At 40.0% G+C, this 16,123-nt stretch overlaps 1 protein-coding gene across 1 annotated transcript in view; it reads left to right on the plus strand.

Annotated features, from left to right (window-relative positions):
* The first annotated feature begins 11,560 nt into the window (after positions 1 to 11,560).
* Positions 11,561 to 16,123, plus strand: part of oxr1a (oxidation resistance 1a) — a 210,972-nt gene continuing 206,409 nt past the window's right edge. The window contains exon 1 of the mRNA XM_010885213.5: positions 11,561 to 11,681. The gene's annotated coding sequence lies outside the window, so the exon portion shown is untranslated. The remainder of the gene's footprint in view (positions 11,682 to 16,123) is intronic.

Here is a 16,123-nt window from a genome sequence, read left to right on the forward strand (position 1 = left end):
TCACGCCGATTGGTATATAGCATCTTGGGACAAGTATCTAAAGATTCGGTATTAGGATTGTTGATATCTTTAACAGAAGTCAGTGGGTAATGAATGCAAGTCAATGGAGAATTAATCAACGTCTATGGGGAATTAATTGGGGTCTATGGGAAAGTCAATGGGGAATAAATAGAGGTCAATTGGGAATGAATCAAGGTCAGTGAGAAATGAATGGGAGGTAATAGTGATTCAATGGGAGTCTATAAGGAATGTATGGAAGTCAATGGGGAATGAATGGAGCTCAAAGGGGTATGAATGGGGTTCTATGGGAAATGAATGGAAGTCAATGGGTTCATTATTATTAGTGTTTCAGCAGTTCACTAGTGAAACACTATCGTTTTTGTAACAGTTCATTGTGTTTATTATACCCCTGCTGGTTTAATAATAATAATACTTATATTTATACATTGATTTTCACGGACCCAAAGATTCTTTACAAAATGGACATGTAACAGAAACAAACAAAAAATGTAATAACATGAAACAACTAAGAATCTTTAAGGCCTTTTTTGAAAGTTACAGTGAGTTAAAAAGGCCCAAAAAGGCCCACAAATGCATGGCAGTAAAGGCTCAAAGGCCACAACTTCTGATGCAATCCCATTGTAAAGGTGGTGCTGTCAATAGCCTCCAAAGTGGTCAACTTTGAAACCTCGCCATGCCCACAATTTCTTTCTAATTGGGACTCATGAAGTCTGCTATGTTGGATTTTCCGCCATTTTGGCCTAAAATGCGACTCCCACAGCACCTGTGGTCCAATCTTCACGTCCTTTGACATTTGGCATCTACAGACCAAGGTCTGAAAACGCTCTATGAACAAGCCATATATGTCAAAAAAATAAGGCAGCTATTTGACCAATGAACATGTGCTTGGATGTGGTTTTGAACATATATGCACACTACCACAAGGATAATGGAATTATAATTCTACATATATTGTGAATATGTTGACAAAGATGATTTGACAACAATTACTGCAAGCATTCATTGAACCTTGGTGAACCACACAACTTTGCAAGCTCATGCCACTTACACACCTGAATTTGACATAGGTGTGGCTCTAACGTCACAAGGCTATAAAAACCAAATGGAATATCCCAGAGCTCTGTAGCTTGCTATGCTGGTAATCACCTATGCCAGGAATGAGCCCTCAAAGATATGCACAGCTACCCCTCATGGTGGCGCTATATACGTTATCATTGTTAGGGAATTCACCAAAAATCTGCCATATTAATCAAAAACATGAAACTATCTGGAGATTTTAGTCACTATATGAGGTGTCTGAGACACTCCTTGTCTGCTTTTTTTTTTTTTTATCGCAGGAGCCTAGAATACTTTGGCTTAACAAGCTAAACCGTTTTACTACTGAAGAGGATTAGTGCCAAGCAATAATTAAAAAAATAAAACCATATCGAGATTAAAGTCATTATAATGCGAGATTATACTCGTTAAATTTTGAGAAAGTCGAAATACAATCTTGAGAATAAACTCATTAAATATCGAGAATAACGTTTAATAATCCGTCTTATTGTATCTTGGGAAACCACGAAACCTTGATTAATCGTGCGTAGGTGAAGCCAGCGATAACCTAGCATTTGTCCACTAGTTGTCAATTCATGTTGGACAAAAGCGAGTACATCGCGCAAATTGGACAGATTTTTTCTTATAAAAAGACCTAGCCGCTTGCAAATTCTCTTTTAAATTCGTATGCTAATTATAATTCTGTCATAATTAGCTAATAGTTGATAGTATTTCTTTGTTACTGAAAGAAAGTCTATAATATTGCTTGACTAATTGATCCAACTGCCATGTCCTCTATCAGTAGGCTATGCAATGCACACTGATCGAATGCGTTATTCTCTACATTTAATTTCGATTTTTATTCTCGATATTTAATGAGTTTATTCTCAAGATTGTATTTCGACTTTTTTCTCGAAATATAACGAGTTTTTTTCTCGAAACACAACGACTTTATTCTCGATATTTAATGAGTTTATTCTCAAGATTTTATTTAGACTTTTTTTCTTGAAATTTAACGAGATTAATCTCGCATTATAATGACTTTATTGTCGAGATGGTTTTATTTTTTAAATTATTGCTTGGCACTAATCCTCTTCCGTAGTATTATTGCTTGGTACTAAACCTCTTCCATAGTTTTCCATTCAAAGACAATGGAATTAAAATACAACCCAGGTGTCATATCATTGTGGCCACTGGTTGGGGGTGTGGCACTAGTCCAACATTTTCATCAGATTACTCTGAACTTTGTCCTTTAGCTCTCACTGAGTAAGTTAGCAATTCACTATTTCAGTTCTAATGGACACATTCTACTAAAGTAGGACCTAACAGCAGGGTAACAATAGCAGACACTAGATAACTTTACCCTAATGATGGGTTAGCTGGTTATCTTGCTTGATAAAAAAAAAATTATAAAAGAAAATCCATGTAAATATATTGAACTGTGGTAGTTATCTAGTTAGGTAGGGGATTGTTGAACTAACTAGTTATTTATCCCCTGTTAATAATTTGTACTTCAATTCATAGGAAACCTTTAGAAAATGTTTAGACCTTACGATAGGTCTGACATTACAGTACTTCTCATGCATATAGACAGCACATTTCTGAATGCGTTGTTCTGTACATACTGCATGAGCTGAGGCAGAACATGCTGCATAACAATAAAGAGTCTATGAAGTGCCCTTGGCTGATGGCCCTGGAGGTGATGACGAACAAATTGCAGAGTAAGTGGCTCAGTACAATGCGAGTTAGGATTCTTGATGATTGCATGATAACAAGTTAATTGTCAATATGCTTAGCTGATGCCCTCACTTCCAGCAGTGTTTCCACATTCCCTGAAAGAGCAATAGTTCAGTGTCCACATTTACTAATTCAAGTGTATTTCTTTATTCTTCATAATTTCCACATTGTAGGATAATAGAGAAGACATCAAAACTATGAAATAACACATAGAATCAAGTTGTATCCAAAACAAGTGTTAAACTGTTCAAAATACATTTGTTTGAGTTGGTGTGTACAAATGTTTCGCTTGTACTGTACATTTGTTGTCTCAGTGACTTCTTGACTGGCTACTGTTTTTGTTTCAGTATTTTCACAGGTCAGGGGGATAAAGCAATTGAGCTTAGCCTATAGCTCATTAGTGATGCCTATTGTCATATGGTGCAGTCAGAGGTTTACATACACCTTAGCCAAAAACACTTAAACTCAGTTGCTCACAGTTCCTGACATTGAATCCTAGTAATAATTCTCTGTCTTAGGTCAGTTAGGATCACCACAATTTTTACAATGTGAAATTTGAGAATAATAGTAGAGAGAATGAATAATTTTTCCTTTTATTTCTTTCACCACATTCCCAATGGGTAAGAAGTTTACATACACTCAATAGGTATTTGGTAGTGTTGCCTTTAAATTGTTTAACTTTGGTCAAGTTCTACTATACTTGTATACTGTATATGTTGACAAAGATGATTAAACGAAAACTACTGCAAGCAATAACGCTATTGAGTCTTCCACATTTGAGAGCTCACAACGCTCCTCCCAAGGAACATTTGCAATTTGGACCCATTATCTCAGCCTTAATGTTTTTTGACAATTATGAAATATGCTTCAAACGCTACTTCTATAGCATCAAATGACAGATCTTAAAGGTGATTATATTTGGTGCACATGATCAGGGTTGTGAGTTTAGTTTAAATGATGTATAAATGATGTTTCCATTTGGCCACAATACTAGTTAAAAGGAAACTATGGACATGAGTTTGGTATGTGTCCTATTTAAAAAAGAAATGTGCAATCTGGCTAGTAGTGGCTGAATGCTGAAACCCACTAAATGCTGCTTGCGGCTTTAATTTATTTTATAATTTCAAAGGTGTGTAAAAAAGAAGGGGGCAAAATAGAGAAACAGAGATTTTATGCAAACTATGTGCTGGAATAAGCTCATGAGTCATTTATTAAGTACAATATATTCATAAAACATGTATAATTATTTATATAAGTGGAATGTACAATTCATGTAAAGGGGCCTATTTATGCATGCATGTTTGTTGTCTGCTTCAAAGGCACAGAGTGATATACATATTAATGATTGTCTGCGTCGTTTTAGAACAGCACAGCAACCACTTTGAATGCCTCTATTGGCAAGATAACATTTGTTCTCTGCTGCCTGGTTACATCTCACAGATGTCAAAGAACATGATGGTGATATTTCATACCTAGACAACAATGCTAGAAGACCACATCATAATCCTTAAAATGAGAACAATTCTGAAGATTAAAACGCTCATATGATCTGAAACATCACACCTTGGTTAGTTCAAACAATTATTAAATACATTCACTGTCTGGGTGTCGAAAGCCAGATTCTCAAACTTGACAAAGTACCAACAAAACATGGCAGGGAGAAGGGCATGGGTATTTTGTAGTAGAAGCAGCAAATGTTTGATTCACTCTTCAGTAAGCCATAACTGACAAAAGGTTAAGACATAGCCTATATACATTAAATGGTGGAGAACTATTTCCGATCAGGTTAATAGCAGAAGTGTGAAATCAACCCTGTTAAGTCAAACCACCAACACATTTACAGAGGAGAGTGCTGTTGGCAAGAAAATGAGTTGGTGTTATTGAAGGCCCAATCATGCTAGAGGAATGATGGATGGCATTTATTGACTCTTCTGTCAGGATGCAGAGATAGTCTTCCAAAGTTACCAGAGCACTGTGTGTGTGTGTGTGTGTGTGTGTGTGTGTGTGTAAATGCTTGGTTCTGTGTGAGTAGAGAGGGGGCCATAGGGCCATGGTTGATTTAGACTTATGTTATCTGTGTTTTCTCTCAGCGTCATGAATCTCTTTTCATTCTGCCTACTTAAGCTGAGAAAGGAACAGACTCATCAAAACCCACGTAGCTTAGTTGGTAGAGCATTGCAATTGCAATGCCAAGGTTCTGTGTTGGATACCAAAAGGGGCCAGGATGAAAAACTATGTAAATATATGCACTGACTCTGCATAAGAGTGTCTGATAAATGACTGAAATGTGGATGGAAAATCACTTCTTACTTACTTAGATTGGGTTAGATTTCACCTTACTATGAAAATCTATATCTAATCATTATGGACTTTCGTACATACACATTGTCAATAACACAAACATATCATTCACTTGGCAGCCCTGTCGACATAGGTGTGCGAAATGTGTGTTATAAGAAGGTGAAATGATCAGTTTCTCCCTATCAGCAGGCAATATATGTCACAAATATAGCCACATGCCTCTGGCTGTTACTCAATCACTTTCATCTGTCGTAGATTTATGTACTCCATCCACACATTATAAATCTGCTTTGCAAAGCACTCAAAGGAGTAGTTGGATAAATATTTAATAAATCAAGGCACCTGAATAACTGTGAAGTAATAGCTCAATGTGCATAACATTAGATTTTAAATCTGTGTTAACATTGACAGTGTGTACCAACACTCTTTACCGGTCTTGTTTTATTCACAGGAAATGATAATGACATCGATCCCTTTCTTACTCTCATGCCGTGCTGGAGTGTTGTTATGTATTTTTTAGATTAGATATTTGAGGTTTTTCATATTAGCTTCCTCAAAGGGAATAGAATGTGTTTCACTGGCTCACACATTTCACACAAACACCAAAATAATACTATAACTTGTCACCTTACACATTGGCCGGAGACATTGAATTTCTTTCATCATTCAAAGATTTGTATTGTTTTATTTTTTTAAGTATTAGTACAAACTGGAACATTGAATTATGCATAGTTCTACGTTATCACAGATGTCCTTTGTTGGAGGTATGATATGAAACATGCTATGCTAGGCTGCTGTGGTTTTTGATTATTATAAGGATTTCCTGTACTCCGTTCAGAGCTGTACATTCCAATATACTCTATTGTAGCCTCACAGTGATGATAGCTGTGATATGATGTGATAGCTCTCTTTTGATGACTTGAAATACAATATTTTCTTGATCACTAGATTGGTGGGTAGGTTTGGTAGTTTTTCATGAATTACTTCAGTTACACGTCTGGAGTGATATAGCGTGACAAAGAGGATTGCTCCTGGATAACTTAAGCAAGTTTCATCTGCCATTATGAACAGAAGCTGGGCTACAACTGTCTGTTACCTGTAGGTCGCTGATGTTGGACCTGGATCATTGCTGTCTTCTCCCACTTCATCACTTGACGATGCCATGCTGATCCTGTCATTGTAAGGTTAGGTCTTCTGATGCTGTCAAGGGCATATATTACACACATTTATCTTCATTTCTTGGTTTTCTTTTCAGCAGACATTTTTATGTTTTCTTACTTTAGCAAGCCACAGGATTCCAGGCACCGAGAATCAAACAAAGCGAGGAAAAGTGAATTGATCTGAAATAATAAATAATGATCATCATCATCATCCAGTTCGGGAGAGCACATAAGTCACAGCATGACATCATTGCGTGAGACCAATCACTGAGTTCTGTATAAGGGAGGGCTGAATTTACCTCTTTCTCCTTTAAGGCAAATATAAGGTTTTCTGTAGAAACCCCGGGTGCCAACGTGAATCACAATCCGTACCAAAAAACTAACCCCCACCTCCCCCCGTGGAACAACTTCTAATACAGAGCAGGTGATTGACAGCTTCATAATAGATGTAAAAGTTTAAAAAGTTAGAACATTATATGTACAGTATAATCGCAGTAAAATATTTGATAATACATTTGGACTTTGATAAGGGATTTCTAATTAAAATACGAGGTGCATTGGAACATTACATTTCTGCTCATCCACAGGCAAGAAATCAAGCGGTAATTGAGATAGCATAGGAGTCCATGGAAACTAATTTCCTGTAGTGTTTATCTGGTCCGTATCAGGTAGAAGGAGCAGGGGAACATGTCCGCTGCAGTGTGTTTGCCTCCATTGGTCCCTCGCAGGGGACCAATGTCGCTCTACAGGACTTCACAGGGACTAATGAGCAGGTGCTTATCTTCCGCCCTGCCGGATTGAGTCAATTAACTTGATCCTGTGTTCTCTTTAGTTTGATATACCAATAACCATATTCATACTGGCGATTTACGAGAAGAGTCTAATCTATCATCATTCTCAGGATAAAATGTCATTTGAAAACACCAATGCTTTTTGCCCTAGGGTGGACCAGTGGTCCAAGCCTTGGCCTCTAGAACATGTATTGATGCTGCTTGGGTTTGTATCTAGCCACCTCCTTTCAGCAAATGTCAAATAAAGAACACTAATGCCAGAAATATATATTTATATATACATACAGTATCTCACAAAAGTGAGTACACCCCTCACATTTTTGTAAATATTTTATTATATCTGTTCATGTGACATATCTGTTCAACACTGCAGAAATGACACTTTGCTACAATGTAAAGTAGTGAGTATACAGCTTGTATAACAGTGTACATTTGCTGTCCCCTCAAAATAATACAACACAAAGCCATTAATGTTGTTGTGGAAATTTTGAACTGATGTATTCTTGGTCCTATGAATGAGTTACTAGTTAAAGATGCAGAGAGGGGTCTGGTGCTTGAATAGGAGACATCCTTGACCGGCACGGGTGGATTAGAGGGGTACTCGTAAATCTGTATAACCCTTTAGTGTCTCTGTTGATGAACCAGACATTGTGTCTCCTCAGGAGTTAAGGATAAGTTGGGGGGACAGCCCGCTCTTTGGGTAAATGTTACACAAGACAGATGGGCAACAACATACCACACCTCTTTTCGTATGTGATACATACTGTTGAATGAGCTATATTGAGTTAGAGACTCCTCAGATGATTATGTTTGTAAGCGTTTGACGCGTCTCTCATATTTGCAAATATTAATAAAACTGTTAGAATGTGCCAAGAGAACTTTGTCTCTGTTTCTTACTCCTTTAAGAGTGTCGATCGATAGAATTACAATAACAATGTCTAAACCGCTGGCAACAAAAGTGAGTACACCCCTAAGTGAAAATGTCCAAATTGGGCCAAACGTGTCACTATTTTGTGTGGCCACCACTATTTTCCAGCACTGCCTTGACCCTCTTGGGCATGGAGTTCACCAGAGCTTCACAGGTTGCCATTGGAGTCTTCTTTCACTCCTCCATGAAAACATCATGGAGCTGGTGGATGTTAGAGACCTTGCGCTCCTCCACCTTCCATTTGAGGATGCCCCACAGATGATCAATAGGGGTTTAGTTCTGGAGACATGGTTGGCCAGTCCATCACCTTTACCCTCAGTTTCTTTAGCAAGGCAGTGGTTGTCTTGGAGGTGTGTTTGGGGCCGTTATCATGTTGGAATACTACCCTGTGGCCCAGTCTCTGAAGGGAGGGGATCATGCTCTGCTTCAGTATGTCACAGTACATTTTGGGATTCATGGTTCACTTAATGAACTGTAGCTCCCCAGTGCCAGCAGCACTCATGCAGCCCCAGACCATGACACAGACACACTTGTCTTTGTACTCCTCACCTGCTTGCCGCCACACACGCTTGACACCATCTGAACCAAATAAATGTATCTTGGTCTCATCAGACCACAGGACATGGTTCCGGTCAGACATGTCCTTAGTCTGCTTGTCTTCAGCAAACTGTTTGCGGGCTTTCTTGTGCATCATCTTTAGACGAGGCTTCCTTCTGATAAGACAGCCATGCAGACCAATTTGATGCAACGTATGGTCTGAGCACTGACAGACTGACCCCCCAACCCTTCAACCTCTGAAGCAATGCTGGCAGCACTCATACGTCTATTTCCCAAAGACAACCTCTGGATATGATGCTGAGCATGTGCACTCAACTTCTTTGGTCAACCATGGCGAGGCCTGTTCTGATTGGAACCTGTCCTGTTAAACCGCTGTATGGTCTTGGCCACCGTGCTGCAGCTCAGTTTCAGGGTCTTGGCAATCTTCTTATAGCCTAGGCCAGTGGTTCCCAACCAGGGGTACTAGGACCCCTGGGGGTACTTGGTCTCTCCACAGGGGGTACTTGAAAACACTAATGACACCATAGACTTCCTAGTGAAATTAACATGAGGGGGTACTTCAGGGGTACTGAAAGCAGTGCAAAAACATTTTGGGGGTACAGTAACTGAAAAAGGTTGGGAGACACTGGCCTAGGCCTCTACATAGGCCATTATGTAGAGGAAAAATTATCAGAGAGCTCTTTGCCATGAGGTGCCATGTTGAACTTCCAGTGACCAGTATGAGGGAGTGTGAGAGCGATAACACTAAATTTAACACACCTGCTCCCCATTCACACCAGAGACCTTGTAACACTAACAAGTCACATGACACCGGGGAGGGAACATGGCTAATTGGGCCCATTTATTTTTACATTTTCACTTAGGAGTGTACTCACTTTTGTTGCCAGCAGTTTCGACATTAATGGCTGTGTGTTGAGTTATTTTGAGGGGACAGCAAATTTACACTGTTAAACAAGCTGTACACTCACTACTTTACATTGTAGCAAAGTGTCATTTCTTCAGAGTTGTCACATGAAAAGATATAATCAAATATTTACAAAAAGAAGAGGGATGTACTCACTTTTGTGAGATACTGTATGTCTTTGTGAAGGACGCATGAATCAAGCCAAGTACAAGGTTATCCTGGAAGAACACCTGCTTCCTTCTGCTCTGAAAATGTTCCCCACTCTGAGAATTGGTTTTTCCAGCAGGACAATGCTCAATGCCACACAGCTAGGTCAATCAATGTGTGGATGGAGGACCACCAGATCAAGAGCCTGTCATGGCCAGCCCTATCTCTAGACCTGAACCCCATTGAAAACCTCTGGAATTTGATCAAGAGGAAGATGGATGGTCACAAACCATCAAATAAAGCAGAGCTACTTGAATTTCTATGCCAAGACATGAAAGCTTTGATCAAAAATCAGGGTTATTCCATCAAATATTGATTTCTGAACTGTTCCTAAGTTAAAACATTAGTATTTTGTTGTTGAAAAATTAATATGAATTTGTTTTCTTTGCATTATTTGAGGTCTGAAAACAATGCATTATTTATTTTATTTTTTTTACCTGTTGTTGTTTTCTACAAATAAATACTCTAAATTACAATATTTGTATTTGGAATTTGGGTGTAATGTTGTCATTAGTTCATAGAATAAAACAAAAAATTCATTTTACTAAAACACATACCTATAAATAGTAAAACCAGAGAAACTGATAATTTTGCAGTGGCCTCTTAATTTTTTCCCGAGCTAAATATATATGTGTATACACACACATAATATATACACAAGTATATTGTAATGGGGAGAGATGCAGGGAAAGGAAACTGGACATGTGTTTAGGGCCCTGGAGGGCCGGTTAATAGAAGGGAAAAGAAGTGTGAGGAGAGGATGTGAGGGAGATATTAAAAACAGTAAACAAACCACTGTGATGGGGAGGCGGTGGCACCTCTGAGGCGGCTATCTGGTGGTCGTAGTCTTGGTGGCCTCTCGACACTTCGACCCTGATCTTTCTTTCTCCCTCCTTGGCTACCGTGTTGCTGGGGCCAAACACCGTTAAGGGCAGTATTGCTTTGGGACACGATCTTGCTGCCCTCTGTGGCCACTTTCTCCTCTCCAGCTCTTTTAACCTCTCTCGTCAAAGGGTATTCATACCTCCCCAGATGAATTCTCGAAGGTTCTGGAACATTTCAGCCTTGGGTGATAGTGTGATGCTGATGGAGCAGGGATATTACAAAATATACATATAGTGATGGGGAGAGACACAAGGAACAGACACACATATGGTGGTTAGTTCCCTGCAAGGCGTTTCTAAAAATATTTGTAAACATACGATACCTCACGTCTGTTTACCGCCTTGAGACTGTATCATCTTCAGAGGGTTAAAGGTTCGAGGTCACAGCTCATCGAGCTGTACCTTTTCCTAATCATCTGTGACATTGTCATCTGATAGAGCAGAATGTAGACCAAGCATAATGTCGGCTGCCAGGCTGGTGTAAGGGAAAAGTAATGAGGGAACCAATTGTCCAACAAACAGTCTACAGCAGCAGCAGCTGCAAGGCTCGTTTCTTCTTATTGACTTTCTAAACTCCTTAAGCTTGCTTTCTCTCTCCCTGTCTCTCTTTTCTCTCTCTCTCTGTTCCTCTTGCCCACGACCTCTCCTCTCTTTTAATCTCTCCCATCTCTGACCCACAGCTTTGAATGTTCTCTGACGCTGTCAGCAACATAGTGTGTAACAAGGATCTCACAGGTCATGAGGTAGAAGGAGTAGCTGTGGCATGAGATAAGGGCAGCATGGTTGTTCCATTGGCTTTGTGTGCAAATGCCATCTGGGTGGGAGCTGTGACAGCATGCAGGCTGACAGTAGTGTAATGTAGTTGTGTTTCTGCGTGGATGTCTGTACGAGTGTTAGTGTGTGTATCTGTTCCTCTCATACAGCCTGTCCCCGGACAACATGACCAGCACCACTCTCTCCCCCCCTCCCTCTCTGTCTCGTTTCGGAAACCTGCTGTCTTTGTTTATTTATGGGAGCAGAGCACAGTGACAGGGTCCAGACTGTGGTGTTCATAGGTACGCAGTAAAAGCATCAGTCTTCTGCTCTCACACAGCCTCCACGCAGCGCTCATCGATTTTCGCCCCTCGCTATCGATGCGCTCCATCAATCAATACGGTAACAAGTCTTCATTTATATTTGAAAAATGCCTCCAGCTTACTGGGTACAAAACTTTGGTGCTGTCAGCAGATATGGGGTCTCAGAGTTAGTCCACAAATGGCAGATTTTATAGATTTAATATTACAGCCTGTTTTAAATTTCTGAGTGCTTGAAATGAAATTAACTTGTAATATTGATGCCTGTATTGGTTAATTGAGATGTAGTCCCTTTGACCTGTTACAAATGACGGTGCTTGAGTAAAATCACTGGGTAAGCCAATCAAAAAAGTTGTTAATCATATCCTATGCATAAGCAGTTAAACGGCCAAGACAAGAAGACAACAATCGCACACACAGTGGTTAAATATATTCATTCACACATTTGAGTCATCAAGAAAATGCCAGTGTGAAAGCAAAGACTTGCCTCTGCTATTCCAGAACTATTTTAACATAAGCCACCTATTCGTATAACGTATAGCAGTAACATTTTAAGGATGCAACTAAAAAAAGCTATTTGGTCCAATCAACATACCACTATTTACGTTATACAATGTCATGGGGTCAGCTGCTATGTCTGTGTGTGCAGTGTGTAATTAGAAACAGATTAGATTGACACTCCCGGTCGAAGGCCCATGCCATTTTCCTCCTGGCCCGTGCCAGTTCGGCATGATTTCATATAGCAGTGATTGTTTTTATTCTAGCTGCTAGATTTAGCAAAATGTAACCTGTCTAAACGCTGTTGCTGACCTAACGTCATGCCAATGAGCCACAGAGTTAACATTTAACGGAGTTAAAGTTGAACTCCCATCTTAGGCTCTTAGAAATAGGATGTAATTAAATCACTGGCGATTATGGGGAATTAGCTATAACCACTAGTCCAAAGCCATCTATAGTTAGGTAGGGAACTTTTAGTTAGCTAGCCACCAAAGGACGACACCATTTTACTGAGGAGTTTTATTTTTTTCTGTCAATGACATGTGCCTGTGTGATTTGATTGGTGTGAAGCCAACCCACACTATCCAAACCTCTGCCATCACTTTACTGTCTGGTCTATCTACACCTCTGCCATCACTTAACTGTCTGGTCTGTCTTCACCTCTGCCATCACTTTACTGTCTGGTCTGTCTTCACCTCTGCCATCACTTTACTTTCTGGTCTGTCTTCACCTCTGCCATCACTTTACTGTCTGGTCTGTCTTCACCTATGCCATCACTTTACTGTCTGGTCTATCTACACCTCTGCCATCACTTAACTGTCTGGTCTGTCTTCACCTCTGCCATCACTTTACTGTCTGGTCTATCTACACCTCTGCCATCACTTAACTGTCTGGTCTGTCTTCACCTCTGCCATCACTTAACTGTCTGGTCTGTCTTCACCTCTGCCATCACTTTACTGTCTGGTCTATCTACACCTCTGCCATCACTTAACTGTCTGGTCTGTCTTCACCTCTGCCATCACTTAACTGTCTGGTCTGTCTTCACCTCTGCCATCACTTAACTGTCTGGTCTGTCTTCACCTCTGCCATCACTTTACTGTCTGGTCTATCTACACCTCTGCCATCACTTAACTGTCTGGTCTGTCTTCACCTCTGCCATCACTTAACTGTCTGGTCTGTCTTCACCTCTGCCATCACTTAACTGTCTGGTCTGTCTTCACCTCTGCCATCACTTTACTGTCTGGTCGGTCCTCACCTCTGCCATCACTTTATTGTCTGGTCTGTCTTCACCTCTGCCATCACTTTATTGTCTGGTCTGTCTTCACCTCTGCCATCACTTTACTGTCTGGTCTGTCTTCACCTATGCCATCACTTTACTGTCTGGTCTGTCTTCACCTCTGCCATCACTTTACTGTCTGTTCTATCCTTAGCTATTATTTTGTGCAATTGAGAAAATTCGGGAGATTATGATTTATGATATTTTGATAAATTTGAACATTGCTCCAAACAACTTTATATTGCAAAATGTGTTGCCAGCCAATGTATGTAAATCCTGCTTAAGATTGAGTGTGTTTCTCTGTTTCTATGTAGAAAAAGAGCAGAGCAATATCAGTTCCATTAAGATTAAGTTTAAAGGCTGTGTGATGAAATTATGGGTAGGTTGGTGTGTTCTATACAAACTTGTGGAAAACAATTTCCTCCTTTGAGACTAATAAACTATTCTATTCAATCCAGCTAAGGTCAGTTGATTATTATGGTTTATTTGAGAACATCTCAGTGCAATGTTTATTAATTAAATCCTCATCATTCCCCTGGTCCTGACTCACTGTGAACACTGCATTTTAACTACCTGTCTGGCTGCCATTCTTATTAGATCCAGGACAATCAGTTACATAGTGTTAGCCGAGCTAAGAGCTGAACCCACCAGAAACAGATTTCCACTGCCACCAGGTAGACAAGAATGGAGTAATGTAAAAGAGTGAAGTATTGATGGAAAGGAACCACAGGGACATGTGACATTGTTAAAGTAAAGGAGTAGTAGATTGTGTAACTGAAATATCATGTTTTTTTTCTGTAGCAATCTGTGCATGTTAATTATGTTGGGTATTGTCACGGTTATGGTAGGACACAAGCGCAGAGTCAAAATAATGGAAATAGTCCATGTTGAATCAAAAGGAGACAAAAACAAAAGCAGTGACATGGGGCATCTAGTAGAAACACAAAACCAAAATGAACCACACCAGGTGTGGTCACACAGAGAACATAAATAGGGTCTTCAACTGGAGGCAATGATCTACACCTGCCTCCAATTGGGGGAGACCAAAAGGATCAGAGGTGGCTAGAGGCACACCTTCCGTCGTGTCCCGACTATGGCCCCAGCCCAGTGCAGAGATGGCTAGGGGCATAGCCAGGACGTGGCAGGTATTCCTCTGGGGACCTACATCAGAGGACCCAAACATAGAGGGGCATGGTGGCTGTTCTCACCTGTTTTGATGGAGTTCTTTTCTTTCTTGCAATATACTGTAATGACAAATAACAACACAGAAACGAGTTGTAAAATGACAGAAGACTACTCTTCTGTCATTCTTTACATGGAAACCTCATTGATTTGTCTCTACACTCACCTAAAGGATTATTAGGAACACCATACTAATACTGTGTTTGACCCCCTTTCACCTTCAGAACTGCCTTAATTCTACGTGGCATTGATTCAACAAGATGCTGAAAGCATTCTTTAGAAATGTTGGCCCATATTGATAGGATAGCATCTTGAAGTTGATGGAGATTTGTGGGATGCACATCCAGGGCACGAAGCTCCCGTTCCACCACATCCCAAAGATGCTCTATTGGGTTGAGATCTGGTGACTGTGGGGGCCATTTCAGTACAGTGAACTCATTATCATGTTCAAGAAACCAATTTGAAATGATTCGAGCTTTGTGACATGGTGCATTATCCTGCTGGAAGTAGCCATCAGAGAATGGGTACATGGGGGTCATAAAGGGATGGACATGGTCAGAAACAATGCTCAGGTAGGCCGTGGCATTTAAACCATGCCCAATTGGCACTAAGGGGCCTAAAGTGTGCCAAGAAAACATCCCCCACACCATTACACCACCACCAGCCTGCACAGTGGTAACAAGACATGATGGATCCATGTTCTCATTCTGTTTACGCCAAATTCTGACTCTACCATCTGAATGTCTCAACAGAAATCGAGACTCATCAGACCAGGCAACATTCTTCCAGTCTTCAACTGTCCAATTTTGGTGAGCTTGTGCAAATTGTAGCCTCTTTTTCCTATTTGTAGTGGAGAATATTGGTACCCGGTGGGGTATTCTGCTGTTGTAGCCCATCCGCCTCAAGTTTGTGCGTGTTGTGGCTTCACAAATGCTTTGCTGCATACCTCGGTTGTAATGAGTGGTTATTTCAGTCAAAGTTGCTCTTCTATCAGCTTGAATCAGTCGGCCCATTCTCCTCTGACCTCTAGCATCAATAAGGCATTTTCGCCCACAGGACTGCTGCATACTGGATGTTTTTCCCTTTTCACACCATTCTTTGTAAACCCTAGAAATGGTTGTGCATGAAAATCCCAGTAACTGGCAGATTGTGAAATATTCACCAACAACCATGCCACGCTCGAAATTGCTTAAATCACCTTTCTTTCCCATTCTGACATTCAGTTTGGAGATCAGGAGATTGTCTTGACCAGGACCACACCCCTAAATGCATTGAAGCAACTGCAATGTGATTGGTTGATTAGATAATTGCATTAATGAGAAATTGAACAGGTGTTCCTAATAATCCTTTAGGTGAGTGTATGACATTCAGAAGCTGAGTTTCAGTCTTTTAAAGTTAAGTCAAAATAAACTAGTAACTTTACTTCGGAATGTAACTGTTGCTATCAATTGATTTACTTATTCTCTAAAAGGAAATATCCATAATAAAATGACATTTTATATAAATTAAATTGAATACATTTCTGTAAAGAGAACATTTATATTTCAATTTAGGTTTCATATAAGTCC

Source organism: Esox lucius, chromosome 20, assembly GCF_011004845.1.
Source record: "Esox lucius isolate fEsoLuc1 chromosome 20, fEsoLuc1.pri, whole genome shotgun sequence".
Taxonomy (NCBI): Eukaryota; Metazoa; Chordata; class Actinopteri; order Esociformes; family Esocidae; genus Esox; species Esox lucius.